Source organism: Crocodylus siamensis, chromosome 1 (genome assembly GCF_052110815.1).
Source record: "Crocodylus siamensis isolate JL-2025a chromosome 1, ASM5211081v1, whole genome shotgun sequence".
Lineage (NCBI taxonomy): Eukaryota > Metazoa > Chordata > Crocodylia > Crocodylidae > Crocodylus > Crocodylus siamensis.
The window spans coordinates 320,582,293-320,608,231 of record NC_143395.1 but is presented as its reverse complement, the minus strand read 5'-3'; the positions used below and the strand labels follow the sequence as shown (position 1 = coordinate 320,608,231).

The following is a 25,939-nucleotide window of genomic DNA, read 5'->3' as shown; positions in this document are numbered from 1 at the left end:
CTGCTAAACCAGATGGGGCAACTGACAACTGACACCCAGGAAAAAGCCAACCTATTAAATAGGTACTTTACATCAGTCTTTCATCAGTCGCATGGGACGCCCATGCCTGCTATGGGGCAGGGAGATCCGGGTGTTGGGGATCCCCTACCCTCCATAAATGCTGACCTTGTGAAGGAACATCTTGAAAAGCTGGATACTTTCAAGTCAGCCGGCCCTGACAATCTGCACCCCAGGGTACTCAAGGAGCTTGCAAGCATCATAGCCCAGCCCCTGGCACGGATCTTTGAAAACTCCTGGCGCTCTGGTGTAGTGCCCAAAGGCTGGAAGAAGGCCAGTGTGGTGCCGATCTTCAAGAAAGGGAGGAGAGTGGATCCGGCTAACTACAGGCCCATTAGCCTGACTTCTATCCTGGGGAAGATCTTAGAAAAGTTTATTAAGGAGGCCATCCTTGATGGACTGGCCCAGGCTAACATCCTAAGGGATAGCCAGCATGGGTTTGTTGCAGGTAGGTCTTGTTTGACCAATCTCATTTCCTTCTATGACCAGGTGACCTATCACCTGGACAAGGGAGAAGAGATTGATGTCATATATCTTGACATAAGGAAGAATTTCTTTACTGTCCGAGCCCCCAAGGTCTGGAACAGTCTGCCAGTGGAGGTGGTTCAAGCACCTACATTGAACACTTTCAAGAGAAATTTGGATGCTTATCTTGCTGGGATCCTCTGACCCCAGCTGACTTCCTGCCCCTCAGGCAGGGGGTTGGACTTGATGATCTTCTGAGGTCCCTTCCAGCCATAATGTCTATGAAATTATGAAGTAAAAGAACTAGTATGCTGAATACTTGATTTTTTTTAAACCATTCCTTTTTTGGTTCATGATGTATTAATACAATCAGGTTGAGCATGGTACAGTTAGTAAATGGACCTAGGCTAAATCTCCACTCCTACTTAATAGTAAGATAAATAACATCCTGAAGTGTTTGTGGTGATTGTCTCAGAGACAGGAATTTATTTCAGGCAAAAGAAACATTTTGAGCTTCTATGACATCCTTCCAGACCTGTGAGCAAGGAAAGGGAGAAGATATTGGAATTGAACTGGTAGCTATGCAGCTGCTATGATTTTGAAAACTTTGATTTTTTGGAATATTAAGCTAAACTGCAGAGGGAAATAGTGCCATCTTAAACAGGTAGTCTGTGTCTGACAGGTGGGGAAGGAGTGATCTGGGTTGGAGCAGCAAGGGCCATGTTAAACTAGTAATACTAAGAAATGGTACTAAGCAGCCAAATATAGTATGGACTCAAACAAATTGAACCAAGCTGGCAAAGGATGTTTAAGGAAGACATTTTTATTTACTGATGGTGGGAATCTAGGTTCTAAGCAAAGGTAGTTAGAATTTCTTGTTAGTGAGAATGAATTTGATATAGCTGACATAACTAATACCTGCTAGGGCAATTCATATAGTTGAAATATTTAAAATTTCTCATTATAACCTATATAGGTAGAATAGTGAAGGGGGGAAGAGGTGGATAGATAAACTCTATACTAAATACACCATTTATTCGTTTTAGAATTGTTGATATGCAGCCACAGAGAACAGTCCTATCTCCGTAGTTTTTATAATTGTTCTTCTGGCATTTAAAGACCATTACCAAATCCCCCCTCAGCTTTTTCTTCTCCAAACTAAATAACCCTAGTTATTTCAGCCTTTCCTCAAAAGTCATGCTTCCCAGGCCTCTACTCATTTTTGCCATTGTCCACTGGGCTCTTTCCAATTGGTCTACATTTTTCTTGAAGTGTGGGGCTGAGAACTGGACAGAGTACTCCAAGAGAAGCCTTACCAATATAGAAGAGACTTCCCTTAATTTGCAGTGGTACTCCATGACATCCCTCATGCTACCTTCTGCTCTGACCTTTACTGAGAGTCTCTCAACAGGCCTACCTTGCACTTCATACTGAACTTCAGAACACGTGTACATATCCTTTATATACAGAGCAATGCTTCCTCTTTTTTTCTCTGCCTGTCCTGTCCTTCCTGAACAAGTTATACTTATCAATGTCATAACTAGAAGGTAGGAAGTATAGAAAATTGATAACTTGCAGGGGATGCTTTTTTGCATTATAGCAGAAGAACATGGGTAGCCTGGAGCTGGTTGTGCTCTCCAGCTGGTCTGTATTGGTGCTCCCAAGGCTTCAGGGGTCTGATCCTTCATGCCCCAGAATTCCCTTTCAGGTAAGTTCCCTTCAGAGGAATTTTCGGGAGACACAGTATTGGTCCTCTGAATCTGCAGGGTCATCTGCCCAGGTTCCCCCATTTGAAGAGATGCTTCCTGGAAATCCTGCGGCAAAAGATTCCCCACATGAACCTGTGACATTGCCACTCCTTATCTCAGAGCATACTCCTACAGGTGGAGAACCCCATGGCTCCCTTGTTTTTAATTGTCCCACAGGATCAGGCCCTGAAGCCTGAGCCTGACCCAGTGGGACAATGGGCAATGTCTTTGTTGCCTAATGAAATGGATCAGCTGTGCGAGGACACATCCTGGCAGAGCTGATCCTGCTCTAAGGACAGCATCTGTTTATTGCATATGACTGGCAGGGATCAGACAAAATTAAAGAAAACCTTTCTTAAAAAACTAAACCAAGAAATGGGAGCAATGTCATAGCTCTACTCTTAGATGGTGGTGGTAAAATTAATAATGTCTGACGGGCAAAGAATTCCATTTTTTTTCTGGTCTGTATTTGGAAAGTAGGTTGCATGCTTGTATCCCATCAGAGTAAGGTTGCATTTTCCAGCTGAACAGAGCATTTCTGTGCTACATCCCAGATGACCCCCAAATGGATGTCAAGAAATTGTTCTACTTGTTTACAATGTGGTCATGACATCCAAGCCTGGAAGTTACACAGCAAATAGCTAGAAGGTCCTGAGCAGTCACCTCAGTGCTGCTCTTAAGTTCTCCTGAGACCAAGAGAGAGTGAGTAGTTAGTGGCTTTGGGGTATGTCCAGAACTGCCCTAGCTGTCTACTGTAATTGATGGGCTTGTGAATTCTTAGAGTAGAAGTGAGTAGGTGGGATTTGATATTTGACAGTTGTCCCAGGCTTCCCACAGAGGTGATACAGATGTGCTATTACTAGCCAAGGAGGCTGTATTTAGCAGCAAGCTCCAGATAACTTACAGCCGATCATTCAAAAACAGCTGGCTTAAGAGAGCTTCAATTTTGATAAATACTAAAATACCAGGAAAATTCCAGAAACCTGGAATAGTATTATTGTGCCAATATTTAAAAAAGTACAGGTGGGATGACTGAGGTAACTATCTGCCTTTTGGGCTGATATCCATTCAAGGAAAAAAATAGAGGAAAAGTTAATATGGGATTTGATTTATATAGAGTAAAAGAATATAGTTAATTCCTGGTGATGTGTTTTTATAGAAAGTAGGGCTTTTCAAACAAAGCTAATTTTGTTCTTAAATGAGGCTACATCTATGCAATCATTTATATTAACCAAATTGCAATGGACTTTTTGTAAGGTATCATATGCTAGTCTGATTAAAAATGACCACTTGACAATATCAGTAATGTACATGTTAAATGAATTAAGAATTTGCTAATTGATGAATCTTGCAGTAGTTATCTACAGTTTTCTGCACAGATCTGTACAAGGACCAGCAGCTTCACACAGTTATCATTAACTGGGAAGTAAAGATCAATTTACTGTTGATAAAACTTGTCAGTGAGGTAAATAACCAGAAGGATAAGGAAGTCGCACAGAGTCCTTTGGATTAGCTTGCAAAGCTAAGCCAATTAAAAAGAGAAACAATTTAATACAATTAAATGCCACATTTACATCTAGGAATGAGGCTTGTAAGTCATGCCTATAGACTGAGGGAACTTTTACTGGTAAACTTAATTCTGAAAGAATTACATAGTGGATACATGACGCATAATTAAGATCCTAAAGCACAAAGGGCTAATGCTATCTTGTATGTATAAATGGGGTATAGTAAGTAGGCCTAGGAAGACCACTTCAGCCTCTGTATATGTCACTGCTGAATCCAGTGATAGAATGGGATGACCATCTTAAACACTGACATTTTAACATGGATGTTATAACAGCAGAGGCAACAGAAAAGAGTCACAAAAATGATTCCAGGGTGGGAGAAAATGCCTTATGGAGAGCTCAGTCTGTTGAATTTCCCACATATTGTCACCCTGGCTGGAATCAGGAGGACTAAGGGAAGGCTTGACTGCAGTATAACTTCCTGCTCTAGAAAGGTTTTATTTACCCTTTCACAGCAAGAGAAAAACTCTGCCAGAAGGAAACTACTGATCACAGCTTGCTCTGGATCCTGCTGCTGCTGTTGTTTTCTGTTGGCTGAATCATGCCATGATTGCAGGTATTCTTGGGAGCCTTCTAGTTACCCTAACCTACCAAAAATGCTACTCTATAATGGTGGGGACCCAGTTATATGACAGATTCCTTTGCTACTGCTCAGTGGTAAGAGATGGCATGATGTAGGGGTAAGGTGTAAATATTGTCCATCCCACCCAAGTTCATTGCCTCCCTCAAATGCTCATTGGTCACCACTTATTCAGTTTCCTTCTTAAAGGAAGCAGAGGTGAGCACAGCCGTGGATCCAGCTGGCAACCAAACTATATGTCCCAGCAGCCCCTGCCTGCATGGCTGGGACCACTTTCCATGAAGACTCCAGCAGCAGCTGCACTGTGATAGCATGGGGCTGGGGTTTCTGTGAAGACCTGCCCCAGTAGGACTGGCAGGGCGTGTGTCGGGGCTGGGATCTTGCAGCAGTGACAGTATGGTCTGGAACCAGGGCAGAGCTGCTATGTGCAGCCTGCATGCTCTGGGCAGGGGCATGCAGGCAGCAGATTGTGGCTCTGCCCTGGCTCTGGACTATGCTGTCACCACTGCAAGGAGCCAGGACAGAGCCATGACTTGCTGCCTGCCCCTGCCTGGAGCATGCAGGCTGCAGATCACGGCTCTGCCCTAGCTCCAAACTATGCTGTCACCACTACAAGATCCCAGCCCAGTCCTGGAGCAGCTCCCCACCCTGCCATGCATCCTGCCAGTGTTGTTAGGGGTGGTTTCCGTGGAAACCCTAGCCCCACCCTATTACAACTGCTGCTGGGGTCTCCATGGAAACTGGAACCAGCCACATGAGAAGGGGCTGCTGGGAAATGGAGTCCACTGCTGGCCAGATTTGGCCTGTGGGCTAGAATTTACCCATCCCTAATATAAAGTCTCCCCCCTCTATATAGGCTGCATATAGGTTGCTTGATTATCTGAATGTTTATGAATACATTTACTCACCACTACTGTACCGTCCTGTTTGGATGCTGCCATCTTTTCTTGGGTTTGTATCATACCTCATAGGTTTTTACATCGGGGAGAATATTAAAGTAGCTACTTTAATACAATTTTACTCCTTTATTAATAAGAGCCACAGTTTGAAAATATCTGCAAGGCAGACCATCTGGATACAAATCTGTTTTCCTAAGTAATTGGCTTCTGCCTTAACATTTGTACCTCTACCTTTGAAATTTGTATATCTTTCTTACCTACCTTCAGATAACTTATAGGTCAATTCCAATTTTAACTTCTGTCAGTAAGACACATTTTTCTTTATTTCTGTTTACATATCACTCCGTTACCCTATTGGGCATTTATACACATACCTTTCTCTTCTCTGACACACCAGAAATCCAGCAGATTGGAGCAGAATCAATTAATTGAGTTTGAGGAGCATGCGAGGTGACATGCCTGGTGCTGCATCACATGCATTTGTACAAGTGGGCTTTTGAACTAAAACACCTTTGATGTGTTCTGGTTAAAAAACGTGCTGCTGCCATTTTCTGTGTGCTGACATGCAATTTCATCGTTTATACGATTGGATCTGATGCTGCTCCAGGCACTTTTAAATACCTTAGTGAAGGAACTTGAGTACTTCCAGTCCAACAGATGAAATAATTAACAGCTCCATCCCAGGTCATAATGCAAAGGGTAGAAAAACAGCTGCTGCTACCTCATGGCGGTGGGGGGGGGGCGGTGGAATGGCTGCTGCATTTTCCTTCCTTCATGAATAAAGAGGAAGCACGGGGCCAAACTATGACTGAGTCACAAATTGGTTCATAATTGTTTATGCCAGCAAAACTATGCTCTGCCACTTAGGGTGGTGTCACGCATTCAACTTAATACTTCCTAAGTGCAGTTAAAACTCAAGTAGTCACATGGTCAAGCAATCTACACATGTTAAGTGCCCCCTTAGCACAGCAAAGTTATCCCCTTTCAGGTAAGGATTATCTGCTTACCATGTCCTAATTTCAATTGAGTACAACATTCCAATGATCTGCTACATTTGTAAGTGGGCATGTGACAGTACTCAAGAGTTAAATGCAAGTTGCCAATCCAGCCTCAAATATCTAATGTTCACAGCAGCACCCACCCTTTGATGAGTGATCTAACCACTAGAATATTACCATATTTACTTGAATTGAAGATGAAGACTTTTGCCCCATTCAATATGGGGAATATAAAAAACCCATCTTGGGTGGAAGGGGTGTGGAGCTGGTGGCTTCTGCAGTTCTGGTCCACCCCAGGCTCAGAGTCATCCTCCCTTCATTCCCAACTGCAACCCCAGAACTTTCAGTGTTATACTTTGGAATGAGATTAACTACTCCATGCTTAGCACACATTTCATTTCTGAGTGCTTTAATGTCTATAATAGGAAAGTAAGGAAGGCACCAAGAATAAATGTCTTGCCTCTATTTAAAATCTGTCTGTCAGTTTTAGCTGGTCACAAGAACTTGATGAATGTGCTAACATTTGTATGGCATAATATGAAGCAGTCTCAACCAGCCATTGTTACAGGTGTAATGGTGTGGGAACAATCCAAAACCACTAACACATGGTTAGCTGTCCTAGGAACATGATAGATGTGCTGGTTGTATATGCAGATAGCTCAGAGCAGACTTTGCTATGTCCCACCTAATCAAGAAGTACTGCCATAGACAGAGGTGCTCAATGATGTTAGCACGGTTCAAACAAGTCTTAGTTGCTTGGCACGACACCAGAGCCCTGGAGAGGATTTAGCCACATCAAGCAGTAAATAAATTACTTTGAAAGTGAGCTTTGCTGCTTACAACAAATTAAATCACTCTGATTTGATCTTTATATCATGTACTAGGTGCCCATCTGTTGTAAAGCCCAGCCCCTACTAATATGAAACTATGGGGGTTTTTCAATATAGTCCACCCATTCAGTTTAAGGTTGTTAGAGCAAAAGTAGCACAATCCCAAAACCAGCACAATTGGTGTACAGCTGAATCAGCATTGTGGGCAAGATCTGCATAAAAGATGAGCAGTTGTCTTAAAAGTATAAGTTGCCTCAGTTGCTACAAACTAAAAATCAGACTGCACATTTTGTTATGGATCTATTATTCAAGGAGGTAGGGATAATAGCCTTTTCTTTACGACACAGGACAATGAGTGAATTATAGAATCATAGGGCCTTATTACACATTCATTTTAGGTCGCTCACAAAGCTCTTAACTCCTGTATTTTCCACATATTAAGGCATATAAATTAGTTTTAAACACTCTTTAGGCATCTTAAAATCAAACCACTCCAGGGCAGGTTTATTTCTCATGCATATTACCCAGTGCCACAAATGTGGAGCCATTCCCAAGATTTAAGCCATCCAAGTTTCAGTCTTACAGCATCCCAGGATGCAATGTCTTCTCCCCCAATTCTCCTGTTTTGTGTGAACAAACTTTCCACCCCCTGAATTCTACTGCCCATGGGGTGGTACTGGCATCAAGCCAACTCCCTGTACCATCCCCTGGGGGGTGTCACCTGTCTGGACAGGAGTGCAGACAGGGCCAGGAGAGAGGAGTAGGGGTGATGGAAGAGGAGCAAGGGTGGGGGTCAGATTTGGGGCCCCTGTGATCTGGGGCTTCTCTCCTGGGGCAGGGGCAGGGCCTGGGGCAGTGCTCTGTGAGTTGGGTCTACCTGATCCCAGTCCCAATCCCAATTTATTAAAACACAAGACTTTCTTTAATTTACTGACTCTTTATTTCTTTTTAAGTTCCCTTTTTTCAATTCTATTTGTGTTATCCTTTAGTGGTTTCAATGCCTGACTTCCTGCATTTCACCAGCCAACCTCCAGCTGTCATTCCCACCCATTACCTCTACACCTCCCATTTCATTACCCAGCACCTATCATTAAACTCTCTTCCTTTCGCCTAATGCTCCCACCAACCCATCCCTCCAACCCCTCTGCCCAGGGCAGGGATAGAAGCCTGTTCTGGCTCACCAGCTCTCTAGTGGCAAGTCACAACTGTGCAGGTCAGGGACAGTTAGAGCAGGTTTTTAGCCTGAATGTGTGACTTGAGCTAACACTAACATGGATCAACATTTGAGAAGCTTAAACTGAAAAGTGTAAAAGCTCATAGAGAGGTTGGGCTGGAGGGGACTCACATAAGTCATCCAGTCCAGTCCCATGCCTAAGGCAGAATCATCCCTATCCAAACCATCCTATACAAATCCATAAGGTCATAGATTTCATAGACATTAGGGCTGGAAGGGACCTCAGAAGATCATCGAGTGCAGCCTCCCGCCCAAAGGGCAGGAAGTCAGCTGGGGTCATAGGATCCCCTAACCTCTAATCTAACCTCTTAAATCCATGAAGCCTGTATTCAGGTTCTAAGACAGACTTGATATGTTTCCATGGGCAAGCAATTCTTCAGTTTTCTCACCTGTGTAATGGGGAATACAATACTTGGCTGCCTTTCCAGGATATTATGGTCAAATTCCTTAATGTTTTTAAAGCAACTTTGCAATTGCTTGCTGTCTCCCTTCTGAACATCTCAACAGAGATAGTGTTGATACCAGCACAGGCTCATAACAGTTATGTGTTGGAGTACTTTTCCTGGTATGTTAAACTGACATTTAAGACTAAATGTCTTAAGACCAGAAACCTGTCTACATTTTGTTTAAAGGAAAGTACAAATTACTAATGATAGTGTTTGATATTCAGTGTCTTGGAGTGTTGCAGACAATCTTCATATTCCCTATAAAGAGGAAATGAGGCATGCAATTCCAATAGTTTGGGAATGACCACTATGACATTACTCAGTATAAATATGATTTTAGGATGATATATCATTTCATTGATCTTTCTTTATGCAATTTGGTCAAGATGCATTTTTACTAATAAAAACTTCCATTTTTTAATTAATTATTTTATTATCATGTCCTTTGTTTCAGCTTCAACATTAAAACCACATCCGTTTGAGGGGGGGAAGCTTTAAACACTTCTAAAGTTTTGTTTCAACTAATAACTTAATCATGCTGTTTTCACCATAATTTTGTTTATGTTACTTCCTTAGCCTTACAGACTTTTAGGGAACACAATTATTCTGGATGATTATATCAACCACTAGTTAATTCATGTCAAGAAAGGAAAACTGTTTGTATGCTGTTGACATATATATGGTACTGATCTAAAGTAATGCTTGCTCTAATTTTTGGGTAACAGCTTGTATAATTTATGATATTGCTAAGGCTGTTTTCACTATGGCAACAGTATTGCATGTCTTAAGTGTGTCCTAAAAACAGTAATTTCACTGCTTCCCCAGTTCACTGTGTAGCAATTGGCATAGATTGCTACCCAGTACTCATGTTTTGATTCTGGAGGTAGGAACATGTTATGGTAGTGGTATGGTATAAAGAGGTGCATGTAAATTTCAGATTTCTGTGGGTTGTAGGGTTGTAGATCCATATAGAAAGAATAATTCCTCTTAAATCTAAAAAAAAAAAAAAAAAGATTCCAAACAAACCCAAAAAGCCAAACAAAAGAGTGCTGTTGACATTTACTAAATAGTATCGGGGACTGGCCCTGGATATGAAAGAATGGAAACAGGAATTGTTAAAGACTGGGAAGAGGGATTGCTAATCCCCATCCCCTTCCCTGAGTGCTGCTCTGATCCCTGCCCTCTAGAGGTATATATGATAGTTTGTTTCTTTGGGTGCTGGAATAAAGGCAGAAGGGCTCAAGCTTCTGGATGCATGGAGTAGAGTGAGGCAGGACTGCCAAGAGTCAGGTTAATCCTTCCCTAGCCATGCTGTTGCCACTGTGTTATATGGTGAGCTCTGAATTTAGTGGTGACCACCTCTGGCATAGACCAAAAGAATAGCATATACCAGAAGAATTTTAGACTTTTGTTCTTTACTCTTGTTTGCCAGAGAGAATGAGAGAGAGAGAGAGAGAGAGAGCGATTGGCAGGCTGTTCAAACATAGTTTTAATATGTTTGGTAAGGTTTGGGACCTTTTGAAGATTTCTTGTTGGTTGACTTGATACCCAAATTAATAGACCAAGAAAATGAGGAAACTGAGTCAGAGGCTCAACCTGATGATAGAAGGGTAGTATGGGGTAATAATCTTAACTTACCTTATAGGAATTGTGTTGCTTAACCAATTTTCAGAACACTTTCCAGTGTTTTATTTTGACTAATAACTTAGCTGTGCTGTTTTCTGCATTTTTTTGGTTCATAAATTACACCTTGAGATATAGGCAATATAGATATGCAAAGCACATTTATTCACTACGTATTAGAATAATGATGCATATGTTTCATTGCATTGAAAATATTGCCTCTGGCTAGGCATAGAAAGTCAAGGAAAACACCTCAGTGTGCCCAACAAATCTTGCAGTACTACGCTATATGCAGAAGATTATTTTTGCACGCCAGATGGTGGAGCACCCTTTGCCCAGAGGCATAAGGAATTGATGTCCTTAGTTATGTACAGGAAATTCATTTGACAGTGATGAATGAATTATTTGTAACATTTCATTTTGTGAATGTTTGTATCTTAGAAGGATAGAGTTATGAGTATTTTCTATTTGATTTAGATGGGATGGTACTTTTTAGAGAAACTCAATATTATGCCATTACTATTTACTTTTTTTTTAACCTCTGCCAGTAGAAATCTTATTTATTTATTCATGTATGCATTTATTTAATTAATTAATTACATTGATTCTTTACTGTTTATTATTTGTTCCTGTGCTAGATGCTCTGAGAAACTCTGCACTGATTGTGAGAATGCAAAGTTTTTTGGTGTGTAGCGTGAACATATTAAATGCTTTCACTTTTCTTAAAACCTTAGAATAAATTGATGTTTATTTAATTCAAATGTCGAATGTGTTCTGTCCTTTCTAAAATACTATGTCTAACTAGAATCTATCATCTCTCTTGAAGACCCAAGAGGACATGGGTTGTTTTTACATTTTATTAGAAACATAGAAAAGTAGAGCTGGAAGAAAGCTCAGGAGGTCATCTAGTCCAGCCCCCTGCTCAAGGCAGCATCATCACTCTCTAAACCATTCTATATAAGGATTTGTCTAACCTATTCTTAAAGGTGCATGAACAACCCCATCCCACAATAAGCAGACACAATGCTCCAAAACAACAAGAACACTCTACCTTGTCACTCTCTCATGAGTATTGTAGTTTTGAGCTAATGACCTTACTATACCCTGTAGACACTCAGCTTCCTCCAAACTATACCTCCAAGCACCTGGAACCACCCAATTCCCATAATGTACTGGAGCTTGGTTAAAGAAGAGACTTTATTGCACCATCAAAAATGCAATGCCCCACAATGAATAAATGCAGTTTATTCTTGAAGGGGTTCTACACAATATGTTGAATCTGCTCAACAAGATGAGTCACTACTCATATCCAACTACTCATTGCCTAGGACATTTTAGCATTGCCAAGATGAATGAAAATACCAAATACCAACTCTACAGGTCATGCCAGAGTTAGACGTGGAGCCCACTATAGAAAGCTAAGCAAGACCATTGATTCATTATCAAGTGGGAAGACTCCTGGAAAAAATGGCATCTCAGTGGAAATTCTCCAGTGCGGGAAAGAAAGCCTACTACCACATCTTCATCAGCTGCTACTCTAATGCTGGAAAGAGGATGAGGTACCACATAACATGCGTAATGCACATATCTTCACTTTATATAAAAATAAAGGAGATAAGGAAGACTGCAATAACTCACTACTAAATATAGCAGGAAAAGCTTTTGCAAGGGTCATCTTATGTGCCTACAACAGCTGGCGAGTCGTGTCTACCCTGAATCTCAGTGCAGATTTAGGGCTGGAAGATCAACCATAGACATAATATTTTCCCTGCGTCAACTTCAAGCAAAATGCAGAAAGCAAAACTGACCTTTGTACCTTCATGGATCTAAGCAAAGCATTTGGCATCATCAGCAGAACAGGCCTGTTTGCAATCCTAGAAAAGACAGGATGTCTACCAATCATGTTAAGTCTTATGTGCTCCTTCCGCAACAACATGAAAACAACTGTTCAGTTTGATGGGTTCACTTTGGACAGCTTCAATATGAAAAGTGGCGTGAAGCAAAGATGTGTTCTTGCCTTTACATTCTTTGGAATCTTCTTCCTGGTACTCTTGAACTGTGTGTTTAAAGATGTAGAAGGTAGAGTGTGCCTTCACACAAGATTGGATGGGAATCTCTTCAAACTGTCATGACTCAAGGCAAAGACTAAAGTTAGAAAGGTGCTTATCAGGGACCTTCTATTTGCTGATGATACTGCCCTTATAGCCCACGACGAAGACCTACCACAAGAACTCATGGATTGCCTTTCCTGAGATTGTCAGGCATTTGCTCTGACTTTAGCATAAAGAAAGCAGTTGTACTAGGACAGGGAGTTCCACAAGATCCATCAATCACTGTCAGTGAGAACCAGTAGTAGTTCAAAAGTTCTGCTACCTGGGTTCTACAGTGGCCACCAACCTCTCACTGGATGAAGAACTTAATATTCACATCAGAAAGGCTGCCACCACCTTCAGCAGACTAACTAAAAGAGCATGGAAAACTCCAAGTTTACCATCAAGACCAAAATGCTAGTGTACAAAGCTTGCATACTCAGCACTCTCATGTATGGTGGGGAAACATGAACAACATATGCACATGAAGAGAAAAGCTTCCACATGCTGTTTTTGCCACATACTCAACATCAGATGACAAGATGAAATTACCAATTCAGAGGTTCTTCAAAAGGCAAATTTACCAAGTGTGACAGCCCTATTCAGAGGTGACTGGAAGATGCAGGATGGACGTATACCCAAGGGCATGCTATACGGGGAATTATCAGAGGAAACAAGAACAACAAGATGCCCCAAGCTTTGTTATAAAAATGCATGCAAGCAAAATATGAAGACATTTGCACTTGATCCTGGCCAATGGGAAACCTTGGCAAGCAATTGGAACAAGTGTCGTCATTGTCTCCATCAGGGCATTAAAGTCCATGACAGGAGTTGGCTCTAACAGCTTGAAGAAAAAAAGAGTCCATAGGAAGCAAGCAGCTCCTGAACCACCAAACCGTGACACATATTTGCAGCCACTGCCACAGATCATGTAAATCTTGGATTGGACTATTCAGTCACATGAGATGCTACAAACCATCTACATCATAGGCTGCAATATCTACTGTCTTTTGTAAATGAAAGGATGCCAAGAGAAGTCTCAAGTCACTACTCTTATCCAATCTTGCGGTGTTGGTGTGGACACTGAGGTGAGTGGCTGGAAGCCCAGAGGCTAAGAGTTTGAGGCCATAGCAGAAATGCTTATGGTTGTAGCCATGTTAGATTCCAGTGAATCTGTGAATTCTGCTACAAGTCCTGTGACAAGGGCAGGAGAAAGGAAAGGACTCATCTCCAGAAATTACAAGTGCAGTTTTCTTGCTTTTAAGTACTTCTTTAGTCTTACAGTTTGCAGGTGTAAATAGGTGTGTATATCTTGCTAACTTCCCTTTATAGGGATCATTCTTTTCCTAACATGCTAATAAGTTGTTGAGGGAATATGATACGAATAATTTCTTAAATACATTATGCAACTTTTCACATTTTATATTTTATAAGATTTCTCTGATTTAAAAATGTAACTTTCCTCTCCTTCATAACATAGGATTTTAATCAAGATACCTTTATGAAGGTACTCTTAGTGCCATTTATTTCCAATATTGTCCAACTAAGAGTTTGACTTGTTTTAATGTTCCCCTTCTTATAAGAAATTACATATAGGTGCCTGATACACCCTTGTCAGTCTGAGACTTTCCTGAAGTTTGTACATTTTTTTCAGTTGTTAATTCAGCTTCAGCCTAAGAAGGCATCTGGATTGTGAAACTGTTTTATCTTGATGTCATCAAATAAGAATTCTTTTATTATGCCTTAAATGAAAACCCTTGATGTTATGCCTTATTTAAGAGGTAGAACCTTACAGTTTATCTGATACCTGCTTCTTCTGCTATAATGTAAACATCTGTTACTTGTGTCCGTGGTGCCTCCCAAGCTGTCCCTGTTTTCAGAATAGGAAGGGGAAAGGGAGCTTTGGGAGTTCAGTCTGGGGGGTTTTCACCCCTGCTGGAGGGTGGGCAGGTGTATTGGGAGCCCCTCTAAGGTGTGGGGGGTGCTTCAGTTGACCTATCCCACCTTGCAGTTCTGGCTGGGGAACCCCTAGAATGAGCTCCCTCTTCTCCCTTTCCCCCTCCCATTCTGAAACAGGGACAGGCTGGCAGGGAGCCTGGCCATTGCCAGGGGAAACTGGCTGCAGGCTCCCAGCCAGCGGCTAGGTTCCCCTCACCCCTGGAATCAACAGTGAACTTCTGTTTGCTCTAAGGGAGTATTGTAACTCAGAATACTTCTTGAAAAACATTCAGAGTTACAGTGGGGAGCTGTGCTTCTGTCTGCATCTTTAGTCACTAAATGCTTTGGAAAAGTTCATTTTTATGAAATCGGAACACTTTATACTAGAGAAATGTAAAGCCTAATCAACCAGGAATGTAGTTTTAAAAGGGAATAAAAGAAGAATGCTATTAAGAAACTGAAAATGACATAGATGTATGTTTGGGTCAGACTCGCAGAGAGATTCGGATATGAATTAGTGTGCATCAGTGTGTATTCTGGTAGTGTACTGGATTCTGGAAATTGGGAAGAAATAGGTAAAAATAATAGGGCAAGTCTATTATTCTGGTCGCCTGTACTGTGTAATTTTGTGCTGAGAGCACTGAACCGGATATCGTCTGATATTTACTGAGTAAAAGACCAGTGAGGCTGGCATATTCCTTATGACATAAATCAGTTGGAGATGGTTGCATCTAATAGATGCTGGCATTGAAACGTTTTCATTTTTTTAAAGATAGACATGAGTATGATCTGTTAATCCTCCTCAGTATTTGTGCTTATTTAATTGATAGATAAACATATCTTCTTAAGTGGGAAAAATACTTTATTATTAAGATGACGCTAAATTAACCACTCTCAATCTTATGGAGCCATATAACATAATACTAGATGCACAGAAACACTTTGCCAGATTACTGTTTTGTATAAATAGTTCCCTCATGGGACATTTAAGTTAGTGACAAACTACTAAGCTATTAGCCAAAACATAGACGTTCTTAAGTGAGGGCTCATTACTATTCTTTTATTTGCTTTTAGGACTTTTTCAGCTGGTTGAGCTGAGGTTGAATTTAATCATGACCATGTTTGTTCTTATTGACCTGCCTAAAAATGTTTCATTTATATAAGCACATTTTTCTGAGCTGCTCGTTATATAATAAAGCACACTTTTTTTTTCTTTCATGCAAAGCTTGATTACATAATCTAAGTGGTGGGTTTTTTTTCCTTTTCACAGCACTGTCTGTGAATACCAGTAATTGAGGCTCTCAGAAGGAGCAAGACATCTTTCTTAGAAAAGAATGTTGGCAACTATCAATACCCTTGTTTATTTAAACGATTGTTTTAATAGCAAGTATTCTGCAAATCTTTTGAGAATGCAAATGGCATGTGTGTTGAGAATGAATATGCTTTTGGATCTCTTCAGTCTTGCATCAGAAATTGGTTACATATATTTACAGCTTAAAACAACAGTAAGGTGGCTTATGTGACTGTTCATGTATTTCAGACATATTCTTTAGGATGTTAAGGTCCAAAAAAAGTAAAAGTTCCCATAATTATTTTGTAGCATCTTAAGACACAAGACAGTTCGAACCACTATGTGTTTTAACCTCTGGTTTAAAGTGGTTTAAGTTGTCCTAGTTTTAATTGAGTTTTGACCACTTTTTTTTTCCAAAAATGTTTTGTCAAAGATTAGCCTACTTACGAAACTGTGTCATTACTTATGAAGACTATATAAATAATATTTTGAAATGTGGTCTATGTGGAAATTTTCAAAAACAAAAACTATGAAAAGCAGGTGAAATTCTCTGTAGATATTAAACATATTTAAACAAAACATGTTTATCTAGCATTTAAAGAATGGCATTCATTTGAACTAGTGCACATAGATTTACTGGGGCATCCACAAGTGTGCTTAAGTGTGGAGTTTTCTAATTAGCTTCTCAATAAAGCATCACTGTGTACATGTGTGGTGCTATTAAGCCAGAGTAAACATTAACTCCACTGTAGGATACTAGTTCCGTAGTACACATACTATCCTATGGTGAAGTTATTTAGTTCGCTGCCATGTACATGTAGATAGTGACTAAGACTGCCTGGGGTATAAGGGTGCTACAGAGTGGGGGCTGCCTGCTGGCTAGCCCCACACTGAAGCACCCTTGTGCCCTAGCCAGACCCTGTGCAGCACGTTGAACCTGGGTGGAGCAACTCCAGGCTGGCAGACTGAACTCCTGGGAGGCTTATATAGGAAGTATTGAAGCACAGAAATTTAGGTCAATGTCATCAAATAAGGGTGCATAATTTAAGATGTCTAGGGTCTTACTTTTTTCTATTTTTACTGCATTTTGTCTCTAATAAAACAGAGCTGTTCATACTCAGCACTTTGAAAATCAGATCCTACAGTCTCAGGTGGAGTATTCAGAAAATGAAGAAAGAGCAACTAATGACTTGTGAAAATATTGCTTTAAGTGATTTGCATAGTAACTCTGGCAGAGACAGGGATAGAACCTTGTTTTCTAGATTGGGGAGAGATGGGAGTGGCTTAACTATGAGACTCTCCTCTTTCCTCTTCATTTTCATACCTTATTGATCAGACACCTTCTACCTTCTACAACAGGTGGTGGGGTTTGTTTGTTGAGTCTCATTCATTACTCAACCCAGACTCATTCCTAGTCTACTTCACTGAATAGGACACAGTTCAATTGACATTTCCACTGCCAAATGTTAAGTCCCCATTTGGAAACATGAAGACACTAGTGAGAAGTGCCAAACCAGGCTCATACCTTCAATACCTATGAATTTGACAGAAGTGAGACTTCATTCAAATTATCCTAGTCTCCTTGATCTACTATATTGCAGAGATTCCATGGCTTGGTGGTTTTTCAGGTCTGGAAGTAGCAATGGCTCTGACTAACTCATCTTTTCACTTTCTGAACATGGGCAAGTCTTTATTTACAGCTACATTAACTACTGACTTCTCTATTGTCATAATGCCAGGAGGTACAATTTTGTTTTGAGGCCTTGAGACTTCCCTCTGTCGCGTCCGATGACCGGTGTACCCTTGACCTGCGAGCCTGGGTCGGCACGACAGGCTGGACGCGGGTGGGGTAGGTAGTCGGACAGGTGGCTCCTAGTGGCGGGTTGGAGTCAGGAGATTTTAAAACGTATTGGTTATACAAAAAGTGTATTTTACTTACACCATAGGAGATTGCAGTGTAGGAAGGAAGTTGTGGTCCCGCGGTGTAGAAAGAGAAGTTGATTTATTCAGCTCAGCATGCAGATATTTTTGTTGCACAGATTACAAACTGCGTGGTGCAGATTTTAAGCAAAGCATACAGGTAATTTTGGTCTGAAGACTTTCGTGAGCTCTTGTCGGGAACGGACGAGCCGGCAAAAACGAATACACCTGAAAACTTTTACCGTCAGCGGGGACAGGTCAGCGACTGGCCAAATCGCTGACTATGTCTCCTGGGCGTGTGTGGAGATCTCCACTGAAGGCGGAAATCTTTCCAAAGTTATAGTTTACAGGGTGGCCTATTACAACACGCCAGGCATGAATAATTACAGGACTGCCAATCATGACTGTGAACAGACTCTGTGTGTTCTTAGGTTTCATGCGAGATTGACTGCGCATGTGTTTTACGTTTAAGCTGGGGGCGGGGTTTGGACACGGAACTATAATGACGAAATATGTTATGTTAGCCTTTGACCTTTTTGCCATTGGCATCTGAAACCAAAGGTTTTTCTTTGATACCCTCTATCCTTGTCTTGTCTTTTTTCCCCAGTACAGACTGAGATTTTAGAAACTCATCTCTTCTAAAAGTATTAAAAATTGTTTTTTGGCTTATATCTTGTCATTTCTCAGGGAGATTAACATAACCTAGTTCTCTTATGGATTACATCATTTCTGAGGGAAATTAACATAGCCTAGTTTTCTTATGGGTTTTATATCTGTATTTGGGGCCCTTATTGGGCATGTCTGCACTAGAGGTGCACTGATATATTAGTCACATATTGAATTGGCACTGATAAAAAGAAAATTATGATTATCAGCAGTTGGCTTTTTTGTCTGGTGTAGCTGATAACGTCACTGATAAATGCTGCATGCATAAAAGACTGGCGCAGCCCCTGACTCTGAGCCTGCAGCGGGCAACCTGCCTTTGTCCTGCACACAAATCTGGGGGTGGGGGCATGCCCCCCATGACTCCCCTGGGGTGTGTGCAACGGCAAGGAGATGCTCCCCACGTCCCCTGGATGAGCTGCCCGTGGCTCTGCCCTGCTCCTGGGATTGCATCCACTATCTCTACCCTTGCCCCGCCCCACTCCCTCCCTTACAATGGGGGCCTCAGATCTTTTTTCCCCCATGCCTCTTCTCTCCCACAGACTTACCAGAAGGATGCTGCTCTCCAAGCTGCCAGGCTGTATTCCAGTAAATCAGATATTGGATTGGTATTGGCCAAGATGGCTGGTTAATAATCAGCCATTGGTATTGGCCAAAAAAATCTTTATCAGTGCACCCCTAGACTACATGAGACATTTATTCTGGAGTCGGCTAATTAGCTCTACAGTAAATGTCATGCATCTCCATATGCACCCCTCTTAGGCTGGAGTAAACTAATTAAACTTGTATTTATAAATACTGTTCTGCTACAGAGTGGTTTACTCCACAGCAGTGCCCATGCAAACACTGCACCACCTAGCACCAGGCAGGGTTTTTCTGTGCAGACACTGCCTGGTGGCTATGCCACACTAGGGAACTCTTGTACCCCATCCAGCTGCTCCACAGCATATTGAGCCAAGTTGAAGCAGTCCCATGCTAACAGGCTGACCACTGGGGTCCTCTGCCAGCTGGGGCTGCTCTGACCAGGCTCAACATGCCGCAGCCCAAGGTGCACATGTAAACAGCCTGCCTGGGAGCAGTGAGTTCAGGAGTGATAAGCTCTGGAATTTATTGTTTCACATTAACTGCACATGTAGATGCACCAATTGAGAGTGACAGTAATCAATTTTTTGTGATATTTGATTGATAATGTCTCTTCAGGTCCTTATTCACAACCTTATCCACAGGTTGCATCACGCTTGTGGTCAGATCATGTTTATGGATAGAAGTTTGAGCTAAATATTAGTAAGATCCACTCCTTGGAATTGTCCTGAATAGGTTTTCAATAAGAAAGAACCTTATGGCCCTGGATGCAAATGTGTTGATTACAGTTTCTCAGCCACATGATGAAAAAAATTACTTTTCATCCTGGCGTTTACTGAATTGTCATAACCAAGGGGAAACTTAATCAAATCCCTTGGAAAGCATCTCTTGGGTGTTTTAACTTTTCAGTCATCCACAGAGGGCATTTGTCAGTGTCATTTATGTTGGCACACGCAAGCAAAGTTACCTTGTCCTCTGAAACTGTCTTGCTTTTCCTTTTTCTTCATGGACCCTGTGTCAGGGGGCCTTTCTTTTCATGTACATAACAGGTGGCCAGGGAAAACTCCTTACAAGTCAGAGAAAGTATTTTATTTTGCTACAGCTTGACTATTGGTTCAACCAGTGACTGTTTATCTCTGTCCTTCTTGTTGTAAGCCATGTTAAAGAGTTTCTTCCATCTCCTGAACCAGCAATTATTTGCCTTAAAATTGTTACCATGTCAATCTGAACGGTTTTCTTCTTGATTACAGATCCAGAAAATGCTACCTCCTGTGCATGGCATCTTTTTCCTTGATCTATAGAAAGAGAATGACACTGGGTTTTTCCCTTCATGTTTGGGTTTGCAACTGTTCTTTGCCTGTCTGTCTTTGCAATGGGCCAGTGTTGTATGTACAGGTGTACAGTGTGAATTAAAAACAAGCAGGAATCTTATCAGGGGATAAGGTACAACACCGCATTTATTGGAACATAAGACATAAAACATGCAACATGAAAAAAATAAAAAACAGTAAGGTTGTCTGCTTCACTTATTACCACGCATACTCATTCATTCATTTATTCATTCATTCATACAAAAGAGACAAGCATGCGCACAGATAGTTGGACAGTCCTGCAAAGGTTAAGGTGTTACCAAGTTCTAAAGGGGTGTTGGTTATAGCCGTGTTGGTCTAAGGACATAGGCAGACGAGGTTCTTAAAGATATCAGATTCACCCAAAGAAACTTGTCGACCAAGTTCTAAAGTTGCTCAGGTCAGTCTGGTGGCCGGCCAGACTGACCATGAGAGATGGAGTCAGGTCTTGTTGGACACGCCCAAAACTCCTTCTTGCAGGTGGAAAAGACCCAACGCCTTGACTTTGTGTTAATTTTTTATAGTGCTAGCTGTCCATACAAGCCTATGGATTCCACTGAATCAGATGCAAAGGTAATCCTCCTTGTCCTGTTGGGAGGCTGGGATTGGTAGGACATGATCTTCTGGCTTTGTGGTTGGCAATCTTCAGGGGGGTTGTTACTTGCAGTCTTCAGCCATCCAGCTAATTCCTATGTCCTCTCACTATTAGTACAAGAATTATTAAGATTTTAAGTTGTATAATTACAAGGTCCAATGTATTCCGGCAGCTCAAAATAAGCTTTACTTGCTTCTTATATTCCTACTTCATCATGTTTGTTTAATACTCAGGGGAAGCATTTTGAAATCAAATGGGTCTAGACTTGCCAATACTGAAGAAAAAAGCATTGACTAACACTGCAAAAAAGTTAGGAATAATACATAGAATCAGGTGATTTGCTAACTAAAAACTAAACCAAGTTAAAAAGGAAGTGCAGAATTTTTCAGTGTAGTTATTCACAAATACTTAGAACTGTGTTGAAAAATAATCATACAACATACCAGATTTACTTGAATCCAATATGAGGTTTTTTCGCCAGTCAATGGGAGGAGGGGAGAGTTCCTCATCTTAGATTTGAGTAGAAGCAGGTAGGGGGGTGGGCAGTAGCTCCAACTCTAACCCCAAGCATAGGGTTGGAATTGGAGGGCATTTATACACATACCTTTTTGTTCTGTGATGCGCTGGAGATCCAACACACTGTGCTGTGTCATGTGCAGTTGTGTAAGTGTCAAAATGTGTGTCAACATGCAGAAAATGGTGGTGGTGCGCTTTTGAACTAAAACACCTTTGGGCATGTTGCTGCCTCAGAAGCATGCTGTGGCTCAAGCATGTGTACAAATGCCCAGAGCTGCAGCCACTGTTCCACCCCTGACTCCCACCACCTGCTCTCCATGCTTCTTCTCTCTCCCTACTACCCACCCTGCTCTTCTCTTCTGCCCCCAGTTGCCGCCACTTACTTCCCCCTTTCAGCAGAGCTGCTGCCACCACAACAGCTACTGCAGGGCTGAGCTGGATAACTTGTGTCCTGTGCTCTCTGCCCTGGGATGAAGCAGGGCCCCAAGACGGAGCCAGAGCTGTAAGGGGAAGGTAAATGGCAGCCAGAGGTGGGGGAGAGGGAGCCAACAGAGGGGTGAAGATGCTAGGGGGCACAGGTACTGGCAGGGACCTGGCAGCAGGGGGTATAGGGACTTCGGGTAAGGGGCTAGCATGGGGTATGCAGGCATGGGGGGGAGAAAGGCAGGCAAGTGGTGGGAGTGATAGGCCGCAAGGAGCAGTGGTCAGGACATGTGGCTCCTCTGCCACTGCCCCCCCTGCTGCCACCAGCTTTCCTGCCTCTGCTATAGTGGATGGGGGTGGCATTTAATACAACCCTCCAATAATTAGACTCTAGAGATGCAAAATTGTAACAGATTTCTGAATTTTCCATGTCTAGCACCTAATTATCAGGGGGCCATTTTAAATAATAGGTAATTTTGGATTTAGATAAATATAATCAGATTAATCTCTCCATTGATAGATTTTTCATCCTGAAAGTAAATTTAGGTGAAATCCAACTAACATTTCCCTAATTACTGTCTTGTTGAAAAATTCGTCATTTGTATTATACAAATACCAAGCACATAACCACTTCCCAAATTTGTTGTGTGATCCAGCTTAATTCAGAAATGTTATATACTGGCTTACCCTGCCTCAGATTGGCACCATGGGGCTTGTTGCAGGGTGAATCTAGCATAGGACACAGGGTGGGAACATCAAGACTGGTAGCAGGTACGGCAGAAGCAGTTGAACTATGGTGTGGACAGTGGGACTGGCAGCAGCCGTGGCAGGGATGGTGGGACCAGTGGTGGCTGACGGGGGACAGCAGTGAGAAGAGGGGTACAAAAGTAGCCATTCAAGTAGTGGCAGCTGATCACACTACATCAATTGTCACAGCAGGACCCAGCTATGTGCACCATATGGCTCCCCTGGGTAGGGACCTGCACTGCTACCCTCTGGGCAGCCATAAGTGATAATGGGCCAAATGCACACAGGATGAGTAAGACTGTCCCCCTTACTTACCCCCTGCCAGTGGCCATGTCCACCAGAATTCAAGGGCCCCAGATTCTGTGGCAGGCCATGTGCTTGCCCATGTCTACCATCTTTTGGTACCATGATGAGCCAGATGAAAGAGCTCTGCAGGCTGGATCAGGATACAAGCTGTACTTGACCTCCCCCTTAGCTAGTTACCTACAAGCTTCTCTCATATATTTTGATGTCATGGCACTAGACTCTTAAAAGCAGTCCAGTGTTAATTTTGCCCCTTTGCTTTGTACTAGAATGAAAACATTATATTGTATGCAAGCTAGTGATGCTCATACGGTCTATCCAACATGGAAAAGATTTTGAAAGTAATATGGTCCCATGCTATATGCTCTGTTACATTAGTTTTCTACATAATTGCTTAATGTGATAATACGTAGAATTGAATTTATTCCAGAACTGGAATAATTGATCAGCTCAGTGTTATTTAGTAATTATACAATAGTGAATGTAAAGTTTGAAATGAGGCATCTGAAAATTTAAGGAGTTTGGTTTTTTTGGAGCAGGAGAAGGAATAGGAAAATCAGCCCATGATGGCTCCGCCTCACAGTCGTTCTAGCTGCTCCAAAGCATTATTGTAAATACTGCAAGACTGTAAAAATTATGCAAGGAAAAGCATTTTAAATAAATTTAAAAAAATTTAGAGTATCATTTGCAGTTGTAAAAGGTTCAAAATTTTTTAAAAGCTAGTACTCATACAAGTATGCTGTAGTTTGCAGCTACAATTACCCTAATAAATGGACAGTTAAAAATGATGGCAAGTAAGGAAAAAATTGCAGGGATGACCAGCCAGGATGCCTTCTGTATGATCTACATGATAATTGATTAAAATGTTAACCAGAATCCTGGCAAATAGAAGAGATAATACTTTGTAACATTTATATTTAATAAGTGAGGATGGCAAGATTAATACCTCTCACAAGAGCAGAAAATGATACACATGAATAAAAAAAAAGTCCAGGTTTAGAACACTCATGTTTTTGGCTTGAGAAATAGAATGTAGATAGGAAGAATATATTTTAATAAGTTGAAGAACTATAGTGCCAGTCAATCAGCACACCCTAGAACTTATATGTACATAAAGCAATGGAAGTTCTAGCTCAATGATAACATATTGATCACATATTAATCAAACAAATAACAAATCGGGGAGAGTTCCTATCAGGGAGAAAAAAAGCATGCTGTAAATTGCAATGTGATTCACATGAGCTGATAGCTATGCAGTTACATAGGACTCTGTTCTTCCAGATATAAGAAGATATAGCTGTGCAGTTACATAGGACCTCAGTACTTCCTCCATATATGTATAGAGAGGAATCAAGAAAATACTGTCCTAAGTGGAGAGAGATCTTTCCTACTTTTATGGCATTTGAAAAATCTGGAACCAGTCTCCTAATCCACAATTTCATGATCCTAAGCAAGATAAGCAAGTCATTTTTATATGTTGTATATTTGTTCTATTTGCTGTATGTAGAAATTTGTGATTTTGTATGTTCTGTGGAAATTAGGATCATAGAAGAGTAGGACTAATGGAAGTGACCTCAGGAGGTCATCTGGATGAGAATCAGTGTTGTCAAGTCACTGGGGTTTTTTAATGGGAGAAGCCCAGGGGTGTCAAACTCATCTGGCCCTGCAGGTCCACAGTCTGGATCAGGACCATGCACCAGAGCTAGTATGCAGGACTGGTTCAGCAGTAGTGCTGCATACAGTGTGCATCCTGTGCCAGCCTTCTGTGCCACATGCAGCAGTCCAGTCCAGACCACTCAAGGGCTTGCTTTGCACATAGCATGCAGGATGGTGCTGCACATAACACAGAAGGTCCAAGGCACAGGCTATTCACCAGATTGGGCCCCAGGCCATCCATGCACACCAAGGCCAGTATGTAGGCTTTTTATGTACTGCATGTGGCTTGCAGGGCTGGACTGGCCACATGCATTACATGCAGACTGGGGAGCCAGCATGGATTGCACACTGCATGCAATGCCCTGCTGGACTGACCCATGCACTGACTCCATTGTGGCCCAATCCAGAGCAGCCCTGAGTGCTGGCTCTGGGGCTGATCTGGCATGGATGGTAGATGCAGAGTGCACCCTGGTTTCAACCCCCTATGCTGCTTCTCCCCATGCACCAGGCTGGCTTCATATGCTGTATGCAACATGCAAGGTTGGTCTATGACCCATGGGCTGGATCTGGCCTGTGGGTTGTATGTTTGTACACCCTTAATGTAGTCCCTATGTCATTACTTTTCCCCCCGCTCAAGATCAGATTTTGAACATGTGGTTTTTTTGCCCTTATCTTCCCATTTTTCCATTTGTATTATCCAATTAGGTTCAGACCCAAAAAGCAAAAGGCCTGAGTTTAGGCACTTAACATTGAGAATGCAATGCACCAAACCCCCCACCTCTCCACCGAGTCACCTAGGGCACATCTACACATATGCTTTAATGTACAATAGCCTATTTTAACATGTATTAAAGCATCACTAAAAAACATGGTCACCTCTACATGTGCAGCGAGACTACTCCTATGTGTTTTAATTACAGTGTGTTGGAGCAAACTCAATTAATCTGATAATTACTGTGTTCCAGCAGACTCCAGCATGACATGTATTGGTGTCCCCACACTAAAAAATGGTGGTGGGGTGCTTTAACTAAAGCTTTAAAGTACCCCCCACCTCCATTTTTCAACGTGGGGATGTTGATACACGCGATGCTACAGGCACTTTACTTAGAGTGGCTCTTGGAGCCACTGTAATTATGGTGCCCCCGTTGCCTCCCAGAGCATGTGTATAAATGACCTGTGCTCTTTAGTTAATGCACGTTAAGACAGGCAAATGCACATTTTCCTAGTACAGGCAACTCCCGCTTAGTGCTCATAATTGGTTCCTGAAAAAATGAGTGTTAAGCAGAAATAGCGTTAAGGAAAACTGAAAGTTTTTGATAGTGTTATAATGAAACTTGCTGAGCACTAAGTGGAATCGGGTATCAATGTAAAACGAGTGTTATAGTAAAATAGTGCTAAGCGAAACAGCACTAAATGGG

The 25,939-nt window shown here is 41.7% G+C and overlaps 1 protein-coding gene across 1 annotated transcript in view; it reads left to right on the top strand.

Annotated features, from left to right (window-relative positions):
- The window catches only part of HS6ST3 (heparan sulfate 6-O-sulfotransferase 3), a 590,588-nt gene that overhangs the window by 220,111 nt on the left and 344,538 nt on the right, over positions 1-25,939 (top strand). The window lies entirely within an intron of this gene.